This window comes from Mobula hypostoma, chromosome 7 (assembly GCF_963921235.1).
Source record: "Mobula hypostoma chromosome 7, sMobHyp1.1, whole genome shotgun sequence".
In the NCBI taxonomy this organism is placed as follows: Eukaryota; Metazoa; Chordata; class Chondrichthyes; order Myliobatiformes; family Myliobatidae; genus Mobula; species Mobula hypostoma.
This window is the reverse complement of record NC_086103.1, coordinates 113399656-113416416: the sequence shown is the minus strand read 5'-3', so window position 1 is coordinate 113416416 and position 16761 is coordinate 113399656. Positions and strand designations below refer to the sequence as shown.

The 16761-nt window shown below is 42.0% G+C and overlaps 1 protein-coding gene and 1 pseudogene across 3 annotated transcripts in view; one reads left to right on the top strand and one right to left on the bottom strand.

Moving 5' to 3' along the window:
- The window catches only part of LOC134349462 (progesterone receptor-like), a 342340-nt gene that overhangs the window by 305189 nt on the left and 20390 nt on the right, over positions 1–16761 (bottom strand). The gene's annotated exons all lie outside the window — the stretch shown is intronic.
- Positions 13211–13342, top strand: LOC134349989 (U2 spliceosomal RNA; annotated as a pseudogene).

Here is a 16761-nt window from a genome sequence, read left to right as displayed (position 1 = left end):
TCAAGTGCCTGATGGTTGAGAGATAATAACTGTTCCTAAACCTAGTGGCTTGGGTCCTGAGGCTCCTGTACTTTCTTCCTGATGGCAGCAACGAGAGGACACCATGAACTGGGTGGTGAGGGGTCTCTGATGATGGAAGCTGTGTTCCTGCAACAGCACTCCATGTAAATGTGCTGGAATGGCTTTACCTGTAGTGGACTGGGCTGAATCCACTACTTTTTATAGGATTTTCCATTCAAGGGCATTGGTGTTTCCATACCAGATACATAGAGATCAACCAGTGTTAATAACGTACTTTGATAGAGATATTTAAGAAGAAAAGGTAAAAGAAACAGACCCCTGTTAGATAGAGAAATTCAGTGAAAGGGACAGAAGAAATTAAACAGCATTGTGCCTGTTTTCTTCTTGCTGTTCTGGAAGAATAGAATGACCTGACCCCAAGAGTTTTTTTTCCCTAAAATATTCTGCAAACATAGAGTACATTAACCAGGCATTTATATCTTTGCAAATGGTCCAAAGCACTGTAATCTACTGATCTCTACTTTAAAAGCAACTTTTTAGTTTGTGGATCACTATGGATTTTTTTAATGGAAAGAGTCTGTTAATTGATATAAAGTCTTAAATATTCTGGACTAAAAATCTCCCTGTGGACAGAGAATTCTACCACAAACATTTCTAGCTCTCCTGATTACCCTGCAGAACTCTTTTCATTAGTACTTGAATCATGCTTGTGATCGAAAAAGAATGGCAGTTGTGTAGTTAAATCAGATCATGGGATTTGGAAATGATTATAAGACAACTGCTGCGTATCAACATTTCTTCCCCACCAAGAATTGCTAAGTTTTACTTCTTGTAACCTTATGAAATAGTAATAAAATCAAAGTGTGAAACATTATGGGAAATTTTGTAGCAGTAATTAGAATATAATACATGTAATAAAGATAACTCTGCACCACTGAGGAGTCACTGACCCAGTGTTACAATCAAAATGTCTGCTGATGCAGCTATGGTGTGCAAGAGTTCTATAGATAATAGTAACATAGACATAAAATTTACAAATTGTGCTCTGGTATTCTAAGTTGGTATTTAATAAAGTATAGAGATAATGTACCAGTGATGTATAAGAATTACTATACTTTCAGTGGCACTTTATTAGGTACATTAGTACAACTGATTGTTAATACAAATATCTAATCAGTCAATCATGTGGCAGAAACTCAATGCATCAAAGCATGTAGATATGGTCAAGAGGTTCAGTTGCTGTTCAGACCAAACATCAGAATGGGAAGAAATGTGATCCAATTGACCTTAACTGTGGAATGGTTGTTGGTGCCAGAAGGGGTGGTTTGAGTATCTCAGAAACTGCTGACCTCCTGGGATTTTCATACACAAGAGTCACTAGAGTTTGCAGATAATGGTATGAAAAACAAAAAGACATCCAGTGAGTGTCAGTTCTGTGGATGAAAACACCTTGTTAGTGAGAAAGGACGGAGTAGAATGGCCACACTGACAGAAGGTAACAGTAACTCAAATAACCACGCATTACAACAGTGGTGTGCAGAAGAGCATCTCAGAATGCACAACATGTCGAACATTTAAATGGATGGGCTACAGCAGCAGAAGACCACAAACATACACTCAGAGGCCATATTATTAGTTACAGGAGGTAGCTCTTTCCATCAGCGGTGCAGCAGTGGAAACTGCAAGCAGTTTCAAACTCCTGGTATTGTGCATCTCGCACAAACTTTCATAGTCACAGAATGCATTGTACGCAATCAGGAAAGCTGACCAATGTCTTTACTTTCTGAGGAGGTTGAAGAGAGTTGGACTATGCACATCTATACTCACATTACTCTACAGATGGGCAATAGAGAGCATCCTAACAAGCTGCATTACTGCATGGCACAGACACTACACTGCGGTGGACTGGAGGGCTCTATAATGGGATGTCAAAACTGCCCAAGGCATCGTTGACACCAGCCTATCCACTAACAACGATACATATACAGAGGGATGCCAGAAAAGGGCCAGTAACATCATGAAGGATTCTATCTACCCTTCTCAGGAGCTGTTTGTCCCACTCCCATTAGGAAGGAGGCTACGTAACATCCACACCAGGACCGCTAGACTCAGAACAGTTATTTACACCAAGCAGTAAGGCTGACCAACACCTCCACCCATTAACCTAGCCCTCCACACTCCCAACTGCCGTTACTTTATCATTTTCTGTCAGTCACTTCACGTACAAATACTCCAGTGCCTAGTGCCACTTTATGGACTTACAGTTAATCTATGTACAAACTTTTGTATATAAGCCATTTTATGTATTCATAATTATTGTGTTTTAAAAATTATTATTGGATTTTTATATTATTATGATTTTATTTTGTGTTGTATTAGATCTGGAGTAACATACTTTTCATCTCTTTTACATTTCTGTACTGGAAATAACATTAAACAACCTTGAATCTTGAATCATTTAATTTTTTAAAGCAAGGGTCCAAGATTGTGCATAGTACTCTAGTTGCAGTCTCACCAATACCATGTACAAGGATGTAGATATTCTTCCCTTTTTAATAACCTTCTTTAGGTAAGTATAAAAAAAACCATTTACCCTCTGGAACACATCATACTTTCCCATGCTGACATTTTGAAATTTGCAACAGAATCCCAAATATTTACTCAGAAATTTTTGGTGCACACATGATTCACTGTAAAGCTCTCAAGGGTTACATTTAGCTGACATTTCTTTCATAGTGTTAAACAGCAAAGAACCACTCATGGGAAAGAAGAAAAAAATCAGAGTACAAGATAAAGCTAGCCAGAGATATAAAAATAGTAAGAGTTTCCGCAGATCCTTAAAAACCAATGCGTTAATAAAGTAAGAGATGCTGGGGAATTAATACTGGAAAGCGAGGAGAGAGCCGATGAATTAAACAGGGGTACAGAGCATTTGGTTGGAGCTGTGGATTGACCATCCCTGTGTCCTGATTGTCTTGGTATTGGTATTAGTTTCTTATTGACATGTACTGAGATACAGTGAAAAACTTTTGTCTGGATGCTGTCCAGTCCGATCATGTGAAAAGTAAGTACATTGAGAAGTAAATAGCGAAGCAGAATGCATAATATAACAAATACAAGAAAAACTGCTGGTGCTGGAAATCCAAAGCCACACACACAAATTGCTGGAGGAACTCAGCAGCTATGGAAAAGAATAAAGAGTTAACGCTTCAGGCCGAGACCCTTCTGCAGGACTCAGAATATAGTGTTGTAACTATAGATGTAAACCTGCTAACCACAGCTCCACGTGACTTGCCATGCTCCAGCACCATCTTACATCATCCTGTACTGATCCTTCTGTGCTTTATCTTAGAGACATAAAAGAAATGGATATCTACAACGTTTGTAGATGGATTGTTTTTAATTTTCCAAAATTCCTGAGATTCAGTAAAGGTTACATAAGATTGAAATGACAAATATAACTCCTTTATTCTATAAAGAAGGGATACAAAATGTAGGAAACTGCAGGCCTGTTCATGAAGCATCAGTCACAGAAAATTGTTAGAAGCTATTATTGGAAGTTTTATAACAGAGCATTTAAAAATATGTCAAGGTAATTTTGAAAAGTTTTGTTTAGTGTAATTTATGGTACTCCAATACATTCAAATTTTTGGACAAGTAACGTGCTGTTTATAAGGAAGAGCTGCTGTGTGGATATACAGTAACTTGGATTTCCAGTGGGCATTGGATAAGGTGCCACATCAGAGATTATTATGGAAGATGAAAGCTCAAGGTGGAGAAGATAAGCTATCAACAGGGACAGAAGATTGGTTGGCTGAGGAAAGAAAGAGAAAGCGTAAGTTAATCTTCTTCTGGGAAGCAAAACGTAATGATTTGCATGCCATAGGATTCATTCATGGTCTTCAAAATTTTACAATTTTCTACCTGATTTTGAAGAAGAATTGGTAGCTAAATTTGTTGATCTCAACATGAATTCATATCTCCTTTAGACCATTACCAAATGATAAGTATGATAGACAGAAATATAATTGGGGAGAGGACACAAGGAAACTACAAAGAGATATCAAAATGAAAAACAAACTGGTTGAGGAACTCAACAGGCAGGTAGAAACTGGGGTGGGGGAGTAATGAGGGTGGAAAGGAATGGTCAATATTTCAAGTTGAGAAGCTGTACTAGGAATGAGAGAATGAGAATGAGAGGTTAGTCATGACTAGACCGAACTCCTGCCTCAGTAAGGACCTGGACCTATTGCAATTTGCCTATCACCACAATAGGTCAATGGCAGATGCAATCTCAATGGCTCTCCACACAGCTTTAGACGACCTAGACAACACAAACACCTACGTCAGGATGCTGTTCATCGACTATGGCTCAGCATTTAATACAATCATTCCCACAATCCTGATGGAGAAATTGCAGAACTTGGGCCTCTGTACCTCCCTCCGCAATTGGATCCTCGACTTCCTAACTGGAAGACCACAGTCTGTGGGGATTGGTGATAACACATCCTCCTCACTAACGATCAACACTGGCGCACCTCAGGAGTGTGTGCTTAGCCCACTGCTCTACTCTCTATATACACATGACTGTGTGGCTAGGCATAGCTCAAATACCATCTATAAACTTGCTGGTGATACAACCATTGTTGGTGGGATCTCAGGTGGTGACGAGAGGGCGTACAGGAGTGAGATGTGCCAACTAGTCGAATGGTGCCTTAGCAACAACCTGGCACTCAACGTCAGTAAGTTAAAGAGTTGATTGTGGACTTCAGGAAGGGTAAGATGAAGGAACACATACCAATCCTCATAGAGGGATCAGAAGTGGAGAGTGAGCAGCTTCAAGTTCCTGGGTGTCAAGATCTCTGAGGATCTAACCTGGTCTCAACATATTGATGTAGTTATAAAGAAGGCAAGACAGGGGTTATACTTTATTAGGAAATTGAAGAGATTTGTCATGTCAACAAATACACTCAAAAGCTTCTTTTACCGTGGAGAACATTCTGACAGGCTGCATCACTGTCTGGTATGGAGGGACTACTGCACAGGACTGAAAGAAGCTGCAGAAGGTTGTAAGTCTAGTCAGCTCCATCTTGGGCACTAGCCTACAAAGTACTCAGGTCATCTTTAGGGAGCAGGGTCTCACAAAGGCAGCCTTCTTTATTAAGGACCTCCAGCACCCAGGGCATGCCCTTTTCTTACTGTTACCATCAGGTAGGAGGTACAGAAGCCTGAAGGCACACACTCAGCAATTCAGGAACAGCTTCTTCCCCTCTGCTATACAATTCCTAAATTGTGGACTTCAGGAAGGGTAAAGATGAAGGAACACATACCAATCCTCATCGAGAGATCAGAAGTGGAAAGCTTTGGACACTATCTCATTTTTTAAAAAAGTATACAGTATTCCTGTTTTTTGCACATTTTTTAAAATCTATTCTATATATGTAATTGATTTATTTGTTTATTTATTATCATTATATTTTATTTTATTTATTTTTTTCTCTCTGCTAGATTATGTATTGCATTGAACTGCTGCTGCTAAGTTATCAAGTTTCACATCACATGCCGGTGATAATAAACCTGATTCTGATTCTGATGTGGAGGTGAGAAAGCCAGTATATAGAGCTGAGAGGGAGGAGTGAAGCTGGGGATGGCAGGCACTCGATGGAACCAGGTGAGCATGGGGGGTGGGAGGTGATGTCTGGCAGATAAATCCAAAATGGAGGAGTGAAGTTAGGTTTCTGTGGGTAATTGCCAGATGGAACCAAGGGGTTAAGGGGTACAGATTAAAACTTGTTAGGGTGGGGGGGGTGTTAGTTGAGAGAACTAGGTTAGATCATAAAGAGAGAGAAGCTAGCACAGATTACTAGAAACTGGAAAGTTTGTTGTATACCATTAGGTTGTGTACTACCCAAGTGGAATATGAGTTGCCGTTTCACTAGCTTGCAGTTGGCTTGACTCTGGTAGCAAAGGAGGCTGACGGCAGACAGGTCACTGTGGGAGTGAGAAAAGAAGGAGAACTCCTTACAGCCATGGGGGCAAGTATCAGGAGATGGAGAAGAGTGAGTGGGGAGGGATGAGGGAATCAGGGAAAAACAGAGAGAGTTGTTTATGTGGAAAGTAGAAGGACTGGGGAAAGTACAAGGACATAACTGGTGGTTTATCCCTTTGCAGCTAGTGAAACGACAAAAGATCATGCACTGGATAAAGAGACTGGCAGGGTGATAGGTGAGGAAGGTAGTTGAAGCTAGGTGGCATAGGATTAGCATGAGGAGAAAAATTTATAAGGAACCAGATGGCAGTTTTTGCATGCAGAGTGTGGTGACTATATGGAATAAGCTGCCAGAGGAAGTGGCTACAGCAAGTAAAGTAAGACAGATTTGGATAGGTACTTGCAAAGATGGGACCTAAAGGGATATGTACTGAATGCAGGACTTTGGGATTACTTGGGTGATGCAGTGAAGTAAACCCACTTTGGAATAAGTTGCAGTACTTTCTGAAAGCAAACAAAAATCCCTGTCCATCTTATAAGGTTAAGCTTTGCTATGCTTTGAAACTCCAAAACATAAAACTAATTGAGAGAAAAATAGGGATACCGAGAGATGCATGTAAATTTCGTCTTTACTTTAAGTGAGGCCACATCATTTCTAAGCATACTTGTGTAAATCTTGTGCATCAATGGTGTGGCCACGGTAAGTGATACTTGGTTTAAAGAGTTCACACTTGTTAGCTCTGAGCCCATAAGCTTCTAATCCTTTTAACACTGTCCTGAGATTTTGGATATGTTCCTTGTCATGCAATATAGTATACTATATAACACAACTGCTATACAGACATCCACAGCATAGTTTTCTGCCAGAGTGCAGATGTAGGAACTACTCCAAAAATAAGCCCATTATGTTTGTGAGCGTTTATGGTGAGAAACACCCTGGACTCTTCTTCCATCTACACCTGTAGATAGGCCTGAGTATTGCCAAAGAGCTTCCTTCCAGAAAGGTTTTGCAAAGATAACATCATTATCATTAGTGCTCCTTTTTGAAACTGTAACTTGACTGTTTATCTTTATCTCTTCCCTGTGCAGTCCATTTATTTTTGTCTGCCTGACAATGCTCTTCGTATGTGTCCTACTTTGTTATATTTTCTGCATGTTTTGCCTTTAAACCTGCATTTGTCTGATGTATGTGAGCCCTGCCACAACAGTAACAAAGTTTGTTCAGCCTGGCTGGCTTCTGCTTAGACATTATAATTTTGTTCACACTCACTTTCATTTTTGTGTCTCTTTCTGCTGTTTCTCTTCATACAGTTATTTCAACTGCTTTTTAAATGTAAGTTGTGCTTCAGTTTCGAGCATTTCTGAATGCTTTCTTTTAAGGTTCCACAAACTAACTCTGTCAGTGCATCATTAAGCTCATCGTTGAACTGAGAATGCTCAGGCAACCTCTTCAATTCAGCCATGTAAACAGAAATGGACTCTACTTCCTTTTGATTCCACTTATGAAACATATAACACTCTGCAATCAACAATGGTTTTAGTGATAAATATCTCTGCATTACTTTCACGATGGTTTGTTTGGAGCAGTTAAACTTCGAAGAAAATTGTATACTCTTCCACCAATGTATTCAGCAAAACTGGAACTTGTTTGTCATTGGCTATTTAATTTGCTTCAAAATACTGCTCAAATCACTCAGTATACAATATGCAGTTATCACCTGTGCAATCTATCTTTCTGTTGTAGCCAGCCATTTCTGATTTTTGTTAAAAGTTATTATTATCATCCAGTAGTCAGTTCATTGAATTTGTCCATTTTCTGCCTTTTTAAAACTTGAATATCTTGCTACGCTTTTTTTTAAGCTCAAATGCCTCACTGTGATTCAACAGGTCATCTTAAGTTCATTATAAAAAATCTGATTGCCACTGTTATGTTTTGTAACTCCAAAACATAAAGCTAATTGAATGAAAAACAAGGGAGCCTGAGAGATGCATATAAATTCCATTTTTACTGTAAGAGAGACGTACACTTATGATGTACTGGCGTGATGGCTTAAGGCATTCACATAGTTTTGCATATAAGCTGTAATGAATTATGTAAACAACAATTAATGCTTAATCAGACAATATATTTAGAATATTACTCAAATACTACTGAAATATTAAGTATGCAACAAGCTTCTGTGCAGACCAAGCCATGTAGAGTATAACCTTAGCAATGCAGATCGGAGGAAACAGGGAATATATAAGAAAAAAAATTAACAGAAAGCAACAAAAAGTGGCAATAAATACTTAAAAATACTCAAGATGGAAAGAGGAAAAGAATAATAATAATATGCAAACTGGGGAAAACTCAGCATCACAGAAACAAATTAAAAGAAAAAGAAGTAAATAAAATCAAAGTAAAATCGGGGAAGCAGAAGGATCAACAATATTAGTGTAGAGTGTAATAAATATCGAAGAAATTTGTAGTATTGTTAACAAGTAACATGTTGAAAAGATCAATGAAAAAGATAAATAATTAATAGTACTAAGCAAAAAAATCATGAAATAAGATAACTGAAAACTTTCAAGTGATACAGAACTCAATACCTTAATTTACAACAGCAAAGGTTATTTAAATGAAATCTCTCATGAGAAACTGAATAATGTGAAACTCAAGATGGCTAATATAGAAATATTTGAAAGAGCCCTGGAAATAAACAAGCTCATTACACCAATTAGGTAGAAGTTGTATCTTCTAGGCCTACTCCTTCTGGCTGACACATTTGAGTTTGGGTCAGATTATATCAACTGAAATATCTCAAGGCTATTATTTGGCATCCAGTAACAAATTGTGACTGTGTAGGCATTTCAACATATTTTGGTTGCAAGTAAATTGCTTATGTTCATTTTCTGTCATGTTTGTATTTAAGCAGCTCATATATCAGTATTTATCTTGTTTTCAAAAAAATTTCTGCCAAGAATAGGGTTGAATCTTAGTGGGTATTCTCCAACTCCAACTAGACAAGGCCACAGTAACTGTAAAAAAATATCAGCACCATGGGGGGTGGCTCTTTGTGAAGAAGGGGTGGACCACCACTTCTGTTCTTCTGCTCCTCCCCCAGCAGAAAAACACAAACATTATTAACCATTAATCATCTTAACATAAGCACAATTACGTTTTCAAATGCTTCAGTAAACTTTTTAGAGAGCAAATGAATATCATCAACACAGAAATGCTTGACATTTTACTTATCTGATGTTGATGGAATTTTAAATTGTAAGTATTTCAGGGATCAATAAACTTCTGTCTATTTGCAGCATATGGGCCTTAAAATTACAATCTGGACAGAGTTAACCAATAACTTCATACTCCTAGTTTACACTCTGTTGCTTATCTAGTTCAAATAAATAATTTAACACCTGCCAAAATGATAAAAAAGATGAAAAGTTGACCAATTGCAAGTTTGATTCAGACAATAATTTTAGGATCCTGTTATTAAGTGCTGTGCATTCCTGCATCAAACAGCTGAGGGAAAGCTGAGTAATCCAAGAGTTTTCAAAATGAGAAAAGGCATCTGGGATATCATTAGAAGCCTCAGGTCCCTTCGTTAGGAGTGCTTGGAAGCCCAAAAATGCCAAAACTTCCCACTCTAATTGAAGATAACATATTTCCTTACAACAAAGAAGGAGGATACTTTAGCCCATTGAGTGAATGCCAGCTCTCAGCAAAATCCCATTCCTCATTAATTTTCCTCCACCCTATTCTCCACAAAATGGTTTCAATTTCCACTTCAGCACCCAAGAACAGCAGTGGAATCATGTCATGCTCAACCCCAATGGATTGCTTAAGAAGGAGAGGAAGAAGGAATAATGAAGAAAGAAAGAAGGACTGGGGTAGATTGAAAGGATTATAGGAAAAAGATTGGGTATGATTATATGGAATCACCATAAAATAATTCTACTGTGCTGTATTTCTGTCATGTATCTGGATCTATTTCACACTTAAAAAGAGGCCCTTTGAAAGCCAGCACTGGATCATTACTGGGTGTGACTTTAGGTGGCTATGGGTAAGAATGAGGCATAGAAAAGAAGTGTGATGGTTAAAGAGTGAGGACCATCTGGCAAAAGGTACCGAAGCATTCGGGCTCTCACGACCAGACTGCACAACAGTTTCTTCCCCCAAGCCAACAGACTCCTCGATACCCAGAGTCTAGACTGACATCTACATCATTTATTATTATATTGAAATTGTCCTCTACTGTGCCTATTGTCTTGTTTATTATTAATTAATTAATTAATGAATTGTTGTACTGCCCTGCAATGTTTTGTGCACTTTATGTAGTCCTGTGTAGATCTGTAGTCTAGTGTGGTTTTTGTGTTGTTTTACATAGTCTAGTGTAGCCTTGTGTTGTCTCACATAGTCTAGTGTAGTTTTGTGTTGTTTCATGTAGCACCATGGTCCTGGAGGAACGTTGTTTCATTTTTACTGTGTACTGTACCAGCAGCTTATGGTCGAAATGACAATAAAAAGCAACTTGACTTGACTTGACTTGATTTGACTTTAGCAAAAAAGAGAAACTATCTGATTGAGGGTGCTGGTTTTCAGCTGGGATAGCAAGACTCAAGAATAAACTATAGGAACTGGGTCAGTCCAAACTTTGGAGAAAACAGTAGTAAGCTAGGGAGTGTCGATCGGGAACAAAATCAAAGGACTGGTTTCTTCAGAGTCTGAATTAAATCTTTGATCTTCAAGCAGAGGTGAGGATGCATATACATTCTTTTTAAACTTGCTCTTGTCTCAGTGCAGCTACCATTGTTCCTGGGGCTTAGGAAATACAATTATTCATACTTAAGTGGTTGCAGCAAGTTAAATCAGAGACTTTTCATGGCATCAACATGTTTATAATGCTACCTGTTCCTTGCAAGATGCCATCCCTCATGCGACTCAGAAAAACCTCAAGGTTGGCAAGTTGGAATCAGTTTCAAAAATCACTGTAAACTTCTATGGATCAAACGTTCCAAGTCCGCACACACACCTGCATGCTAAAATTCTGAATGGCATTGATAGAATTAACAAATCTTCCTATTCAGATTCCACTAACCAATTTTGAAGTTAATTGAATTCCAGAAAATAAAGATATTACTTCACTAGAGTCATACCGGTATGCTCTTGTAACCTTATAGAGGACGTTATTTCCATAATTTTTCCTCAAATCGTTTATGTTCTTTACTTTCAGTGGCCTATCCCTATCCTTTGCGGATGCTTCAATTTAGTAAAAAAAATCTGTTTCTCATTGCTCTTTAGTATATGACCTTTTGTCAAGAATTTCCTATCTCATGGGGTTTAAAACAATATTCAAACCTCTGTAGTTTACAAATCCTCCACAAAATTTTCCTTTACCTTTTCTATTCTAGGGAATCAGACTATTTTTGTATCTTTGTTCATAACTTTGTTTGTATTGAGGGCAGTTTGTTATTTTGCTTCTGAACGAGTTAGCAAAGAGAGTGCAAGTACTGCATTGTGAGAAATCAGCTATTCCGTGACTGTCAAAATCATTCTCACTAAGGATCCTATCAATGTGTTTCATCCCAGCTGTTTGCTATAAAATCTGCAGGTACTTGCAATTTTAGTGCTATTATGTATGCATCAAAACAAAATTTCTAATGATTTTAGGCAAAATATGATTCATCTTCCTAATTTATCAAAGGAAAATATTTTGATTTTTGTTAATGTAACTTAACTTGCATAGTTCAGGTGTGTTTGATATCATACGAATTCAGGATTTATGAGTGACAGAATTGTAAAATGTGAAATAGATGTGCACATTTGGTCAAAATCATAATTACTATTGAACTATGCTCTGTGCATCTGTTGCCATCAAGAAGAACACAATTGCTGGAGAAGAAAGTGCTTTCCTTTTCAAGTCCCATCTACCTTCAAGAATTGTCAACTCACTTCCATCGTGGTTGAATACTGAAGGGAACTCCTTTCACAACACCAAAAATGTAGCTCCATTGCACTTGTGAGAAATCTGTCCCATTTTTCACATCCTGTGTTCGGTGCAGTCACCAAAACAGTGCCGATTAATATTGAATTAGTGAAAATTTTGACTTTAGCTTAATATGTATTGGATTTGCGTATTTTAACTTAACAGAAGACTATTTTATTTACTTGGGCTTGATTTGCTGATTATCACTATTTTGAACCAAAATGTGCTGTGTCCATGTCATATGATGCTTGACTGTATCAGTCTGCGGAAAGCAGCTGTAATAATTTGTCTTGTTAGTATAACGGTAATGAATAATTTTGTAATTATGAAACATAATTATTTATAAAATAGCTCATATTATGAGGTCGTTATAGTGTTGCAATTTAATCTACAAGTGTAGTCAATAATGTTTACAACCTGGTAAATTTATGATGTAACAGCTCCTCAAATAAAATTGCAATCTTAATTTTTAATTATCCACTGACTCATATAATTTCCATTACTTTATTATCAAGACAATAAAGTTAATATTTATTTATTAAGTTATAATCCTGTGGAAATTTCTACAGTACACTTCAGACACATAAAATGGAGCAATATAAGTAGACATTAAATTTCAAACTCTACTCCAGACTGATTGATATTATTTTTCATGTGTGATCAGAGCTTAATGTGCAAGACAAGCTTCTTTTGTAAAGCATTTTTTCAGGTTAATGTACATTTGGTATTTAGTGCTGTCTTTTAATTAGGAACCCATCCTGCAGTTCTGCAAACATTGTATAATTCCCCACCCAGGAGTTCCTTGGCAGACTATGTTACCGTTAATTTAATCTAACCATAGCCAAACTCATTTAGTATATTACTGTGAAAATTTGGATCACATGACTTCAAAAGGCACATCAGTATACACTTTCTTCATTGCATTTGTAATTTACTGCTGCTTTATGTGCACAGTTGGCTCATTTGTCTGAGCAATTAACATAAACAGGCATGTGTCTTTGTAAAAATGCAGCCTTCTGTTGCAGTTGCTCAGCAAATGTGAAACAACCACCAGTGGTATTTTCACATTGTTATTAACCTTTACTCTATATTTTGTTTTGTCTTCGAGCCCTCACCGTTACAAAGTATACTTTAACTCCAAAATGTTTTCCACCATAACTTGGGGGAGAAGATACCTCCAGCAGAATGCCGTCATCTCTCTAGGGTACAGCTTCTGTTCAGGCGTCTGATCGCTTCTCGGCCTTTTGGCTAAGATCAAGTGTAGTGTCTGTTCTTATCAGACCAGAAGGCGGAGGAGAAGAGTTCGCGCTGACGCAGGGGTGGATCCTAATGCTGATTGGCCTCCAATCTAACACCCCATACCAGCGACGACAGCAGTGAGGAAGAAGATGACGGCAGCGAGCAGTGCATCGGCTCGAGGCCCGGGTATCAAGAACACTGTCAGGCTGACAGTGCGAGACCGGAACAGGGGCACCGGCTTCACCCGAGAGACCTTCATCCGGAAGGTCTTGATGGAGTGCTGCGGATTTACGCCCGACGACATCTACTGCGTCCAGGGCTTCGCAGGTTTCTTCGATATCACTTCCCGGCAGGCTGCAGGGTGGCAGAAGCTGTACCAGCAGCTTCAGCTGAAGGGGACAGAGGCGCCGCTGTCGCTGCTGAAAGCGCAGGCCCTCTTTGCAACGGCTACGCAACAGGAACGGACAATCACGGTACATATGTTCAACCCGCACGTGCCAGTGGTAGATGTCCTTACATTCCTCGCTCGGTATGAGGAGAGCGTAGGAACACCAGCGGACGTGAAGGACGGACTGGGAATCTGGACCAGCAAACGGCAGGTCAAGGTGAAGCTGAGGTTGGACTCCAACGGCAGCGTCATCCACCCCCCCTCCGTCTTCGCCATCGGAGGGAACCGAGGGTACACGGTGTACGCGGGGCAACGCAGGGTGTGCCGAAACTGCAGCAAGGCAGGGCACATCGCAGCCCAGTGCAGGGTAGTGATGTGCAAGAACTGTAAAACCGAAGGCCACCTGACCAAAGACTGCACGCAGGCCAAGTCCTGCAACCTTTGCGGACAGGCTGGCCACTTGTACAGAGCCTGCCCGAGGCGTGGGGGCACCTACGCACAGGCGACCAGGGGAGGTGCTGGCCCTGAAAGGGCTCAGGCAGTTTCGGACGTACCTGCCAGCACTGCAGACGAGGCACCCGACAGGACGGATGACGAGACCAGGGAGGAAGGTGCAAGCACCCCAAGACCTGCCACCCCCCCTGCAGACCCTCCAGGACCAGGCAAACGACGAGCAGCAGTCCATGGAGGAGGGGAGAGCTGAGGTGGAAACGGAATGGAAGGTCGTGAAATGCAAAAAGACCCAAAAGGCGGCGGCCAAGCGACAGAAGGCGGAGCAACACAAGAAAAGGTCAGGGAACCCCACAGTCTCTGGTACTCTGTCCTCTTCAGAGGAGGAAGGAGTTGGGGGAGGCCAGCAGCCCCAGCAGAAGAAGCGGCTGGCAGAACAGGTGGAGAGGAGGAGAGAGGAGGGAGAAAGTCTGCTGGCCACCCCCCAAGTACAGGAGGCGGAGAGCAGCAGACACACAGAGCTCCGGGAATCCGAGAGCAGAGCCACGGCTGGCACCCAGCAGCCGGAAGGGGAAGTAGCCCAGGAAGTCAACAGCCCCCCGGGCCCAGAACCAGAACGGCCACACCCGGAGGAGTACTACCAGCAGTACCTGAGCCCACAGGAGGTGGAAAACTTCACAAAGGCAGTGGGAATGAAGGCTCAGGATGGCAAGGGTGAGGACGGAAAGCAGCCAAAACAAAGGACTTACAATGATGGCGGACCTTAAATTGGCGTGCTTGAACGTGCGAAGTTTGAAGAGTACTGGGCGATGCGTCAGCACGCTCCAGTACCTAGAGACTTTAAAGACCGACGTGACCTTCCTCCAGGAGTGCAGACTACCACACCTCCGGAACTACCGGAGGTGGTCATGGTGGTGGAAAAAAGGTTTGTCTGTGTGGTCGGGGGGCAACGATTGTCGCTCTTCCGGCCGGGGGATTCTGCTGCGGGGAGGCAACTTCTCAATCACCCAAGTTAAAGAGGTGGTTGCGGGGCGCCTCCTGGTAGCAGACGTCAAATACCGGGGCACTCCGCTCCGGCTGATCAACGTATACGCCTCCCCCGTGCGGAGCGAGCGGCTGGCCGTTTTTGAGCAGCTCCCGCAGCTGCTGGTGACGTCCCAGCCGGTCGTTCTGGCCGGAGACTTCAACTGCACCATTGATGCGGCTGGAGGACCCGGCAGCGCCGACGGCAGGCTGGACAGTACCTCCAGACTCCTGAGGGAAACGGTGAAGACAGCCAAGCTGCGCCACGCCTTTGGCACCCCCACAGATGGAGCACAGCCGCAAACCACCAGGACACGATCGGACGGCACAGCCCGCTCCCGGATCAACTTCCTCTTCCTGTCTGAGTCCCTCACGGTCAGGTCCACCGACGTCACACCGGTGTTCTTCTCTGACCACTGCCTTCTGAGAACCACCTGTCACTTACAGGAGGACCAGAAGGCAGGCAGGGGGACGTGGAAGCTGAACGTAAAGCTGCTGACCCCAGAGAACATCGAGGAACTAGAGAGGGAGTACACAGGTTGGAGAACCTTGAAAGCCTTTTTTGATTCCCCGGTTCACTGGTGGGAAGCCACCAAGGAGAACATTAAGAGGTTCTTCATCCGCAAGGGTATCCAGAAAGCAAGGCAGGAGCAGAGGGAACTGCGTAAACTCCAGACAGAGTTGCAGCAACTTCTCCTTCTGCAGTCGAAGGGGGTGGATGTCAGGGAGGAATTGCGAGAGGTGAAGAGCCGGCAAGCCCAGCACCTCGCCGCCGAATCCTCCAAGATCATCTTCCGATCAAGGGTCCAAACCGTGGAGCAGGACGAGACGTGCTCACGCTTCTTCTTCCAAAAGGTGCACAGGGGGAGCTCTGTGATCCACAACCTTAAGGAAGAGGACGGCTCAGTCGCGTCCTCGCAGACTGACATACTGAGGATCTGCAAGTCCTTCTATGCCGGTCTGTACGACAAAAAGGCCACAGAATCCACAGCCTCCCGTAACTTCCTATCGTCTATCACGCAGGTCTTAGACGACGGCAAGTGGGAGAGTCTGGATCAGCCACTGACCCTGGACGAGCTGACAGGCTCCATCCATTCCTTTAGGTCGGGTAAGACTGCTGGAAGCGACGGCTTACCGGCTGAGTTGTACTCGGCTCTGTGGAACTGGATGGGCCCAGACCTGCTGGAAGTGTACAGCGCTATGCTTCTGGCCGGCAGTATGTCTGAGTCCATGAGGAAGGGCATCATCACCCTCATCTACAAGCAGAAGGGGGAAAGGGAGGACATTAGAAATTGGAGACCCATCTCTCTCCTGAATGTGGATTACAAGATCCTGTCCAAGGCTATCGCCAACAGGGTCAAGTCTGCTCTGGGACAGGTGATCCACCCGGACCAAACCTGTGCTGTACCAGGCAGGAAGATCTCAGACAGCCTCGCGCTGCTGAGGGACACCATCGCCTACGTGCAGGACAGGGGGGTGGACGCCTGCCTGGTCAGCTTGGACCAGGAGAAAGCCTTCGACAGGATATCGCACACGTACATGGCGGACGTGCTGTCCAAAATGGGATTTGGGGAGGGAATCCGGAATTGGATTAGACTGCTCTACACAGACATCCGTAGTGCAGTCCAGGTCAACGGGTGGGAAACAGACAGCTTCCCCATCAGGTCTGGAGCCAGGCA